Source organism: Miniopterus natalensis, chromosome 11, assembly GCF_054644295.1.
Source record: "Miniopterus natalensis isolate mMinNat1 chromosome 11, mMinNat1.hap1, whole genome shotgun sequence".
Taxonomy (NCBI): Eukaryota; Metazoa; Chordata; class Mammalia; order Chiroptera; family Miniopteridae; genus Miniopterus; species Miniopterus natalensis.
In genome coordinates this window covers 6,285,433-6,295,517 of record NC_142091.1, presented here as the reverse complement: position 1 = coordinate 6,295,517, position 10,085 = coordinate 6,285,433, and positions in this window count along the sequence as shown.

The window sequence follows — 10,085 nt, the reverse complement described above, 5'->3', positions numbered from 1 at the left end:
CAGGTTCCCAGGGAGGGAACCAGCAGAGACGCTTGTGAGCTGAGGCAGCAGGACTGGATGTGCTTTAGGAAGCTCACCCTTCGGTATTAGGGAAGATGCATTAAGGGCAGAATGTGGGGCAGGGGCACATTAAGAGTCTGGAACAATGACCCCGGATTGATGACGTGGGCCTGAGGTGACGGGTGGGGGAGGAGCCTACTGCCAGCCATCACCATCAGAGTCCAGTGACTGCATGTATGTCTTTACGAGGAACCATATATCCTTCCTTTATGTCCCAGGCTCCCTGTCCAGAATGTCAGTGTAGTGCCTGGGCAGTGTCTGCCACTAGATGAGATGGCCTGGGCCCTGTGCTTTCCTTGGACAGTGCCCTGCTCCTCCCCAAACAGTCCCCTCCTTCCTGCCACCCCTGACTCCAGATGCTAAATACTTTCTTCCTTCCTCCCTTCCTTTCTTTTCCAATTTTTTCCCCCTCTTTACCTTTTTTAAAAATTTATCTTTATTGTTGAAAGTATTACAGGTGTCCCATTTCCTTCTCCCAATTGATCCCCTCCACTTTGCTCCCACCCCCTCCCCAGGCCTTCACCCCATTATTGACTGTATCCATGGGTTATGCATATATGCACATAACTTTGTTGGTTAATCTCTTCCCAGCCTCCACCCCCCTTCCTTCTTTCCTCTGAAATATGATCGTCTATTGCATGCATCAGTGTCTCTGGATCTATTTAGTTCATCAGATTCTTTTGTTCATTAGCTTCGTCTTAAAGAAGACCCTTTAACTTTTCCTGTAGTGCTGGTCTGGTGGTGACGAACTCCTTTAGCTTTTCCTTTTCTGAGAAGTTCTTTATCTGATCTTCAGTTCTACATGATAGCTTTGCTGGGTAGAGTAATCTTGGTTGTAGTTCCATGTTTTTCATCACTTTGAATATTTCTTGCCACTCCCTTCCAGTCTGCAAGGTTTCTGTTGAGAAATCAGCTGACAGTCTTATGGGTGCTCCCTTGTAGGTAACTAATTGCTTTTCTCTTGCTGCTTTTAAGATTCTCTCTTTGTCTTTAACCTTTGGCATTTTAATTGTGATGTGTCTTGCTGTGGGCCTCTTTGGGTTCCTCTTGTTTGGGACCCTCTGTGCTTCCTGGACTTGTAAGTCTATTTCTTTCCCCAGGTAGGGGAAGTTTTCTGTAATTATTTTTTCAAATAAGCTTTCAATTTCTTGCTCTCTTTCTCCCCCTCCTGGCACCCCAATAATATGAATGTTGGGCCTCTGGAAGTTTTCTCAGAGGCTCCTTATATTATCTTCATATTTCTGGGTTCTTTTTGCTTTTTGCTTTTCTGGTTGGGTGTTTTTTGTTTCCTCATGTTCCAAATTGCTGATTTGATTCTCAGCGTCCTCTACGCTACTGTTGATTCCCTGTAAATTATTCTTCATTTTGGTTCGTGTAGCCTTCATTTCAAATTGGTACTTTATAATGTTATCAATTTTCTCAGTTGTTTTTGTAATAGTATGCTTGAGCATCCTTATAAACAAAATTCTGAACTCTGTATCTGTTAGCTTCCTTGAATCTATTTCATTTAGCTTCTCTTCTAGAGATTTCTGCTGTTCTTTCCTTTATGACATGTTTCTTTGCCTCTGCATTTTGACTGCTTCCAGGTGTTTGTTTCTAGTATTAGGTAGAGCTGCTATGTCTCCTGGAATTTGTAGAGTGGCTTTGTGTAGTAGGTGTCCTGTAGGGTCCAGTGGCTCAGCCTCCCCAGTCACCTGAGCTGGGCTTTCTACATGTTCCCCTGTGTGGACTGTGTGCTCTGACCAGTTGTAGTTGAGCCTTGTTTGCTGTTGGCATCACTGGGAGGAATTGACCCCCTGGCCAATCAGCTGTGAGGACCAGCTGCAACTACAGCCAAAGAGCTGCTGTGCTGGAGACACCCCTATAGAGCAGGATTTACTTCAGTGGAGCTTTGGTGTTCACCAAGTGCGCCCCTTGAGTGTGTCACTCGTGGGTGTGGTAGGGTTGTAATCCAGCATGGTCAAGTCTGACCACCGGGTGCACAGTCTCTGGGGCCTCCCAGGAGGTGCAAAGTCAGCCTCTGCCAGTGCCTTGCCCAGGGCCACCCAGCATGAGCTACACAGCAAACCGTAGTTGGCTGCTACTTGTGCTGGGCTTGGAGGTGCCCAGGAGAGGCCAAGCTATGAGCCAATGCAGCTGCCGCTAGTGCCAGGCCTGGGGCCGCTTATCAAGCTGTATGGGGCCTGCTGCTGCTTGTTTGAGAGATTTTAGGAAAGTCCTAAGCATGAGGCTCGAGAGGCCACTTGCACAGAAAAGCCACTGGAAATGGCCTGGATGAGCTTGCAGGTGGGGAGGGGCGGGGCCTCTGGGAATCACAGGGCGGGGCCAAAGGTGTGAGTCAGGTGCTGGCGATTCACATATGGCGCCTGCCTGCCGGGGGTGTGTGGGGAGGACTCGCCAAAGGAGCAATGGCCTCTGCCAGCTCCTCTGTCAGGAAGAAAGCTCCTCCTCCAGCTCTCGCCCCAGTTCCAGGCAGGTTAGTTCCTCCCCAATGTCCCAGGTCCTTTCAAGCTGCTGCTGGGCGCTGGGCTCAGAGGGAGCGCGTCTGAGTGAGTCCGTGCTCGGTCCCTTTAAGAGGAAAGCCTGGGGCTTCCGCCACACCGGGTGTGGGCCCACAGCTGTGTCTCTGGAATCCAGCCCCGATCCACCCACGTCTGCACCCCTCCTACCAGTCTCGATGCTTTTTCAGCTCCCTGGTTGTAGGGCTTCTGTTCAGCTAGATTTCAGGAGGCTCTGAGTGATGGTGGTTCTGCATTTTAGTTGTAATTTTAATGTGGTTGCGGGACGCGGTGGGTGCAGCTGTTACCTACGCCGCCAGCTTCTTTCCTCTCCCCCCTTTTCCAATTTTTTATTGGGGTTAAGTACACATAACACAAACTTTGCCATATCAACCATTTTTTGGTGCATGATACAATTTCATTTACGTCACCTTCACAGTGTTGTGCAATTACCACCATCACCTGTTTCCGAAACCTTCTTACGATCCCAACAAATACTCTGTAACTATTAAGGAATAACTCCTCAGGCCCCTCTCCCCACACCCCTGGGAACCATTATTCTGTCTTGGTGAATTCCTCTGTGTTAGGTATTTCATAGAAGTGGAAGCATACAGTATTGCCTTTGTGTCTGGCTTACCTCATTTAGCATAATCTTTTCAAGGGTCATCCATGTATTAAAGTTTCCTTCCTTTTAAAAGCTGAATAATAACCAATATTCCATTGCATGTACGTCACACATTCTGTCTGTCTGTCATCTGTCACTGGACACTTGGGTTTCCTTCTCCTTTTAGCTACTGTGCATAATGCTGCTATGAACATGGGTGTAAAATATCTTAGAGACATGCTTTCAGTTCTTTTGAGTGTGTACCTAGAAGTAGAATTGCTGGATCCTATGGTAACTCAATGTTTAATTTTTGAGGAACCACCAGACTGTTTTCCACATTCTCACCAACAGTGCACAATGGTTCCGGTTTCTCCGTTCTCCCCAACACTTGCTATTTTCTGTTTTTTGTTTGTTTGCTTTTTAAAATAATAGCCATCCTAGTGGGTATGAAGAGATGTCTTATTGTGGTTTTGATTTGCATTTCCCTAATGATTAGTGATAGTGTGCCGGGGTCCAGCCCCAGCAGTCCAGGGGTCCCCAAAGGTATGGACGGCGATCGCAAAGAATGAAGGAAGGACACGGAGACAGCGTTCAGAGCGTCATGGCAATCAGCTTCTTCCTATTGCCTTGTTACAACTGTATTTATACTATTTGGTTTTGTTGCTGGTTGAACAACATGACATCATGCTATGTTCCAGTTTCTGTTTTGGCCTTCCACAGTTAATGAATATACCTTCTTATCTGACCTTTTAAAGAATTTACATCTGTTTAGGTCTGTTAATTTTTGTCTTACTTACTGTTTTATTCATATTTTGAAGTTGCTATTTTATTGCTGTACCACATAGCTAAAGGAGAATAACTGAGCCAGCTTTTCTTATGTGACGGTTATGCGAGTCCTAAGTAAGGGTTCTGCAGCTTGCCTGTGATTGTTTTAGCTGTGGTGACTGCCCGCCTGTCTGGCACTTAGCCTTAGCCTCTCTGCTTGCATTCCCTGCAGCAGTCCATCTTCATTGTAATATTCTGTGTATGATAAGGGTTGAGGTGCAGATTGAAATCATCTCTTTCCTAGACTGCTTTTTCCTTGTGGGGATTCCCAGAGTTTTCCATTAATATAAACATCCCCCAGTAATATATTCCTCACTGGGAACTCCCTGGTGGACTCCCTGTGGATGGCCCTGCGCTCACGAATCAGCAGGGGCCCGGACCCAGGCCTCTTCCCTGGTGGGGAGCTCCCTGTGGTAATGGGCCTAACAAGTCCTAAACTTTCTGCTGACAGTCTGAGTTCCTCATAAGCGGCACATGATTTTCCCGTACTCCTTGCGGCTTTTACTGAATCATTGTCTTTTCCAGTCCCATCCGATAGCCCTTGCTAGGGAAAAGTTTCCAGCTAGAGTAATGCCCTTTTCTGGTGCAGTGACTCGGGTAAGGACACAGAGCGTCAGGAAGGGGAACAAGCATCGAAAGAGGGATATGCCACACACCAAGTCCCATGGAGCATTGACGGTGCAAATGTTTCCTCCTTGAAGGACTGTGTCAAGCAGCGAGGATGGAACGGCTTCCGGCAATGGTGAGCGTCATTTGTTTATTTATTTATTTACTTATTTATTTATTTATTTTAATCCTCACTGGAGGGTATTTTTTCCATTGTTTTCCAGAGAGAGTGGAAGGGAGAGAGAGAGAGAGATCCATGTGAGAGAGACACGTCGATTGGTTCCCTCCAGAACGTGCCTGGACCTGGGCCAGGAATCAAGCTGACAACCGAGTACTTGCCTTGGTCAGAATCGAACCTGGGACCCTTCAGTCTGTGGGCCGACACTCTAACCATTGAACCAAACCAGCTAGGGCTGAGCATCTTTTATGTGCTTATTGGATATTTGTATATTTTCTTTGGAGAAATGTTTATTCAAGTTTTTCACCCATTTAAAATTTGTAGTAAGTTTTGAAATTGGGAAGTGCAAGTTTTCCAACTTTGTTCTTACTTTTTTTTTTAAAATGATTTTAGAGAGGAGGTAGGGAGAGGGAGAGAGAGAGAGAGAAACATTGATTTGGGAGAGAAACATTCTCCAGTTGCCCTGACCGAGCCGAACCTGAAACCCGGGCATGTGTCCTGACTGGGAATTGAACCAGCGACCTTCGATGCACAGGACAACGCTCAACCAACTGTGCCACACTGGCCAGGGCTTGTTCTTCCTTTTAAAGATAGTTTTCACTATTTAGGATATCTTGCGTTTTCGTATGGATTAGGAGATCACTGTTCTCATTTCTGCAAAAGAGGCTGTTAGAATTTTGGTAGAGATTGTGTTAAATCTGTAGATCGCTGTAGGTATTAGTGGCACCTTCTTATCCATGAGCTTTAGCGGTCTTCCCCTTTATCTAGATCTTTAATTTCTCTTGGCAATGTTCTGTAGTGTCCAGTGTCCAAGTCTCCATCTTTTTGAGTAACTTGATGCCAGGTATCTTACTCTTTAGATGCTACTGTGAAGTGGGGTTGCTTTTGAAATTCCTCTTTCAGGTTGTTCTGATTGTACAAAAACTCAACTGATTTTTGGGTGTTGATCTTGTACTACAGCTTTGCTGAATCTGCTTATTAGATCTGGTTGCTTTTCTTGTGGATCCTTTCGGACTTTCTATTTATAGAATCATGTCATCTGTGAATAGATAGATTCTTCCATTCCAATTTGAGTGTCTTCTATTTCTTTTTCTTGTCCAGTTACTCTGGCTAGAACTTCCAGTGCAGTGTTGAATAGCAGTGGGGAAAGTAGAGATCTGTGTCTTGTTCTTGATTTTAGGGGGAAAGCTTTCAATCTTTCACCATTGAGTGTGATGCTAGATATGGGTTTTGAATAAATTCCCTATATTGTACCGAGGAAATTCCCTTCTATTCCTACTTTTTTGAATGTTTTTATTATGGAAGGGTGTTGGATTTGGTCAAATGCCTTTTCTGCATCAATTAACAATTGTGGGTTTTTCTCTTTTGTTCTATTAATGCAGTGTATTACATTGATTAATTTTTTATGTTGAACCACCCTTGCATTCTTGGGATAAATCTCATTTGCATGATGTATAATCTTTTTGATATGCTGTTGGATTTGTTTTACTGGTGTTTTATTAAGGGCTTTTTAACCCGGCCGGGGGTGGCTCAGTGGTTAAGCATCGACCTAGGATCCAGGCGATCAGGGTTTGATTCCCGGTCAGAGCACATGCCCGGGGTTGCGGGCTGCAGCTGATCAATGACTCTCTCATCATTGATGTTTCTATCTCTCTCTCTCCCTCTCCTTTCCTCTCTCTGAAATCAATAAAGATATATTTTTAAAAAAAGTTTTTTAAATTGTACATGTATGTAGTCTATTTTTATTTCTACTTACTTATTTTATTGATTTCAGAGAGAGAGGAAGGGAGAAGGAGAGAGAGAAACATCCATGATGAGAGTCATCAACAGCTGCCTCCTGCACGCCCCCTACTGGGGATTTAGAACGAAAGCCAGGCATGTGCCCTGACCGGGAATCAACCCATGATCTCCAGTTTCATGTGTGGATGCTCAACCGCTGAGCCACACCGACCATGCTTGTAGATTTTTGCATCATCCGTATAAAAGATATTAAGCTGTAATTTTCTTTTCTCGTAATGGCTTAGGCATTAGGTAATGCTGGTCTCATAGAATTAATTAGAAGTGTTCTCTTCTACTTTTGGAAGAGCTGGAGAAGGATTGCTGTTAATTCTTCTTAAATATATGGTGGAATTTGCCAATGAAGCCATTGGTTTTAGACTGTATTATGGTTTTCCAGTTTCCAGAGAAACAGAAATAATAGAATGTGTGTGTGTGTGTGTGTGTGTGTGTGTGTGTGTGTAGAGAGAGAGGGGGGTGGTTAGGGGGAGAGAGAGACTTTAAGGAATTTGTTTATGTGACTGTGGAGGCTGGAAAGTCCAAAATCTGCAGGTTTGGCCAGCAGGCCAGAGACCTTGGGAAGAGTTGCAGTTTAACCTGAAGGCAATGTACTGGCAGAGTTTCCTCTACTTCTCAGGAAGTTGGTCTTTCCCTTTTAAGGCCTTTAAATGATTAAATGAGGCTCACTCACATTATGGAAAGCAATTTACTCAATGTCTACAGATTTAAAGGTTAATCTCATCTAAAAAATACCTTCGCAGTCCTGGCTGTTGTGGCTCAAGAGTGTCGTCAACCCATCCATGTTTCTTTCTCACCTCGGTGTTTCTCTCTCTGCCTCTCCCTTCCTCTCTCTCGAATCAATGAAAAACATATCCTTGGGTAAGGGTAAAAACAAACAAACAAACAAACAAACAAACAACACCTTTACAGAAACATCTAGAATAACCTTTTGTTGAATATCAGGGTACCTTGGCCAAGACGAGTTGACACAAAACTATTCATCAAAGGGAATTTTCTTTGTTGGGAGATTTATGGGTTATTTTTGGTGTGTGGATTTTATTTATTTTTATTTTTAAATTACAGTTTGCATTCAATATTATTTTGTTTAGTTTCAGGCGTAGTGGTTAGACAATCATATACTTTACAAAGTGTACTCCTAATATTTCCAGTGCCCACTTGGCACCATACATAATTATTACAATGTTATAGACTATATTTCCTATGCTGTATTTCATTTCTTTTTAAAATTTATCTTTATTGTTGAAAGTATTACAGATGTCCCTTTGTTCTCTCATTAACCCCTCCCCCCCACTCCTCCCCCCTCCCCAGGCCTTTGCTGAATTGTTGTCTGTGTCCAGGGGTTATGCATATATGCCTATAATTTCTTTGGTTAATCTCTTCCCACCTCCATCCCCCTTCCCTCTTCCCTCTTCCCTCTGAGATTCGTCAGTCTGTTGCATGCTTCAGTGTCTCTGGGTCTATTTCGTTCATCAGTTTATTTATTCATTAAGTCAAAGAAGACCCTTTAACGTTTAATGTAACACCGGTTTGGTGGTGATGAACTCCTTTAGCTTTTTCTTGTCTGGGAAGTTCTTTATCTGACCTTCAATTCTAAATGACAGCTTTTCTGGGTAGAGTAATATTGTAGGTCCTTGTTTTTCATCACTTTGACTATTTCTTGCCACTCCCTTTTTGCCTGCAAAATTTCTGTTGAGAAATCATCTGACAGTCATATGGGCTCTCCCTGTAGGTAACTAACTGCTTTTCTCTTGCTGCTTTTAAGATTCTTTCTTTGTCTTTAACCTCTGGCATTTAAATTATGATGTGTCTTGCTGTGAGCCTCTTTGGGTTCATCTTGTTTGGGACCCTGCACTTCCTGGACTCGTGAGTCTATTTCTTTCACCAAGCTAGAGATGTTTTCTGTTATTATTTTTTCAAATAAGTTTTCAATTTCTTGCTCCCTCTCTTCTCCTTCTTCCACCCCCAAGATGCAAAGGTTGGTATGCTTGAAGTTGTTCCAGAAGTTCCTATCTTCATATATTTGGATTCTTTTTTTCTTTCTGCTCTTAGTAGGTGTCCTGCAGGACCCAGTGGCTCAGTCTCCCCAGTCACCTGAGCTGGGCCTTCTAGGTGCTCCTCTGTGTGTGCTGTGTGCACTGTCCTGTTGTAGTTGAGCCTTGGTTGCTATTGGCATCACTGGGATGGAATTGACCCCCAAGCCAATCAGCTTTGAGGTCCATCTGCGACTATAGCAGAAGAGCTACTGTGAAGCAGATGCCCCTATGAAGCAGGGCTTGCTTCAGTGGGGCTTTGGTGCTCACTGAGTCTGCCTCTTGAGTGTGTCACTCGTGGAGGTGGTAGGGTTGTAATCTGGCATGGTCAAAGCTGACCACTGGGTGCACAATCTCTGGGGCTTCCCAGGAGGTGCAAAGTCAGCCTCTGCCTGTGCCCTGACCAGGGACACCCAGCATAAGCTACACAGCAATCTGTAGATGGCTGCTACTTGTGTTGGACTTGGAGGTGTCCAGAAGAAGCCAACTTATGAACCAAGGCAGGCTGCTGCTAGTGCCAGGCTTGAGGCTACTTATTGAGAGGTATGGGGCATGCTGATGTCAGCTGCTGCTTGTTTGAGAGGTTTTAGGAAAGTCCTAAGCCTGAGGCAAGAGAGGCCAAGTGTATGGAAAAGCCACTGGAAATGTCTTGGATGAGACTGCATGTAAGGAGGGGCGAGGTCTCAGGGAATCACCAGGGTGGGGCAAAAAGTGTGGGTCAGGATGATGGAGACTCATATGGCACCTGCCTGCTGGCTATGGTGGAGAGGGCTCAGCAAAGGGACACTGGCCTCTGCCAGCACTTCTGTCTGGGAGAAAGCTGCCCCTCCACCTCTCAACCTGATTCCAGGTAAGTTAGTTCCTCCCTGAATGTCCCAGGTTCCTTTCGAGCTGCTGCCCAGCGCTGGAGCCAGAGGGAGTACGTTTGAGTAAGTACGTACATGGGCCCTTTAGGAGGAGCTGCCTGGGACTCCAGCGGCTTCAGCTTCCCTCAGTCTCAATTCCCACTGGTTTTTACAGCCCAAAGTTGTGGGGACTTTTCTTCCTGGTACTGGAACCCTGGGCTGGGGGGCCTGGTATAGGGCTGGGACCCCTCGCTCCTCCAGGAAACCTCCACAGCTGAGATATCCCTCCCAATTTTAAACTGCCCCATGTGGGTGTCAGACCAGCTGATTCCAAGATTATGCCCAGAGTCTCTGCCCCTCCTACTGGTTCCCATGTGCTTCATGTTTAATTTCCTAGTTGTAGGACTTACGTTCAGCTAGATTTCAGGTGATTCTGAATGCTGGCTGTTCTGTATTTTAGTTGTAATTTTGATGTGGTTGTGGGAGGTGGCAAGTACCGTGTTTACCTAGGCAGCCAAATTGACTGGAAGTCCCCATGCTGTAGCCCCCCCATCCCCATGACTATTTTGTAGTTACCAATTTGTACTTCTTAATCTCTTCACCTTTTCACCCAGTCCCCAATCCCTCTCCCCTCTAGCAACC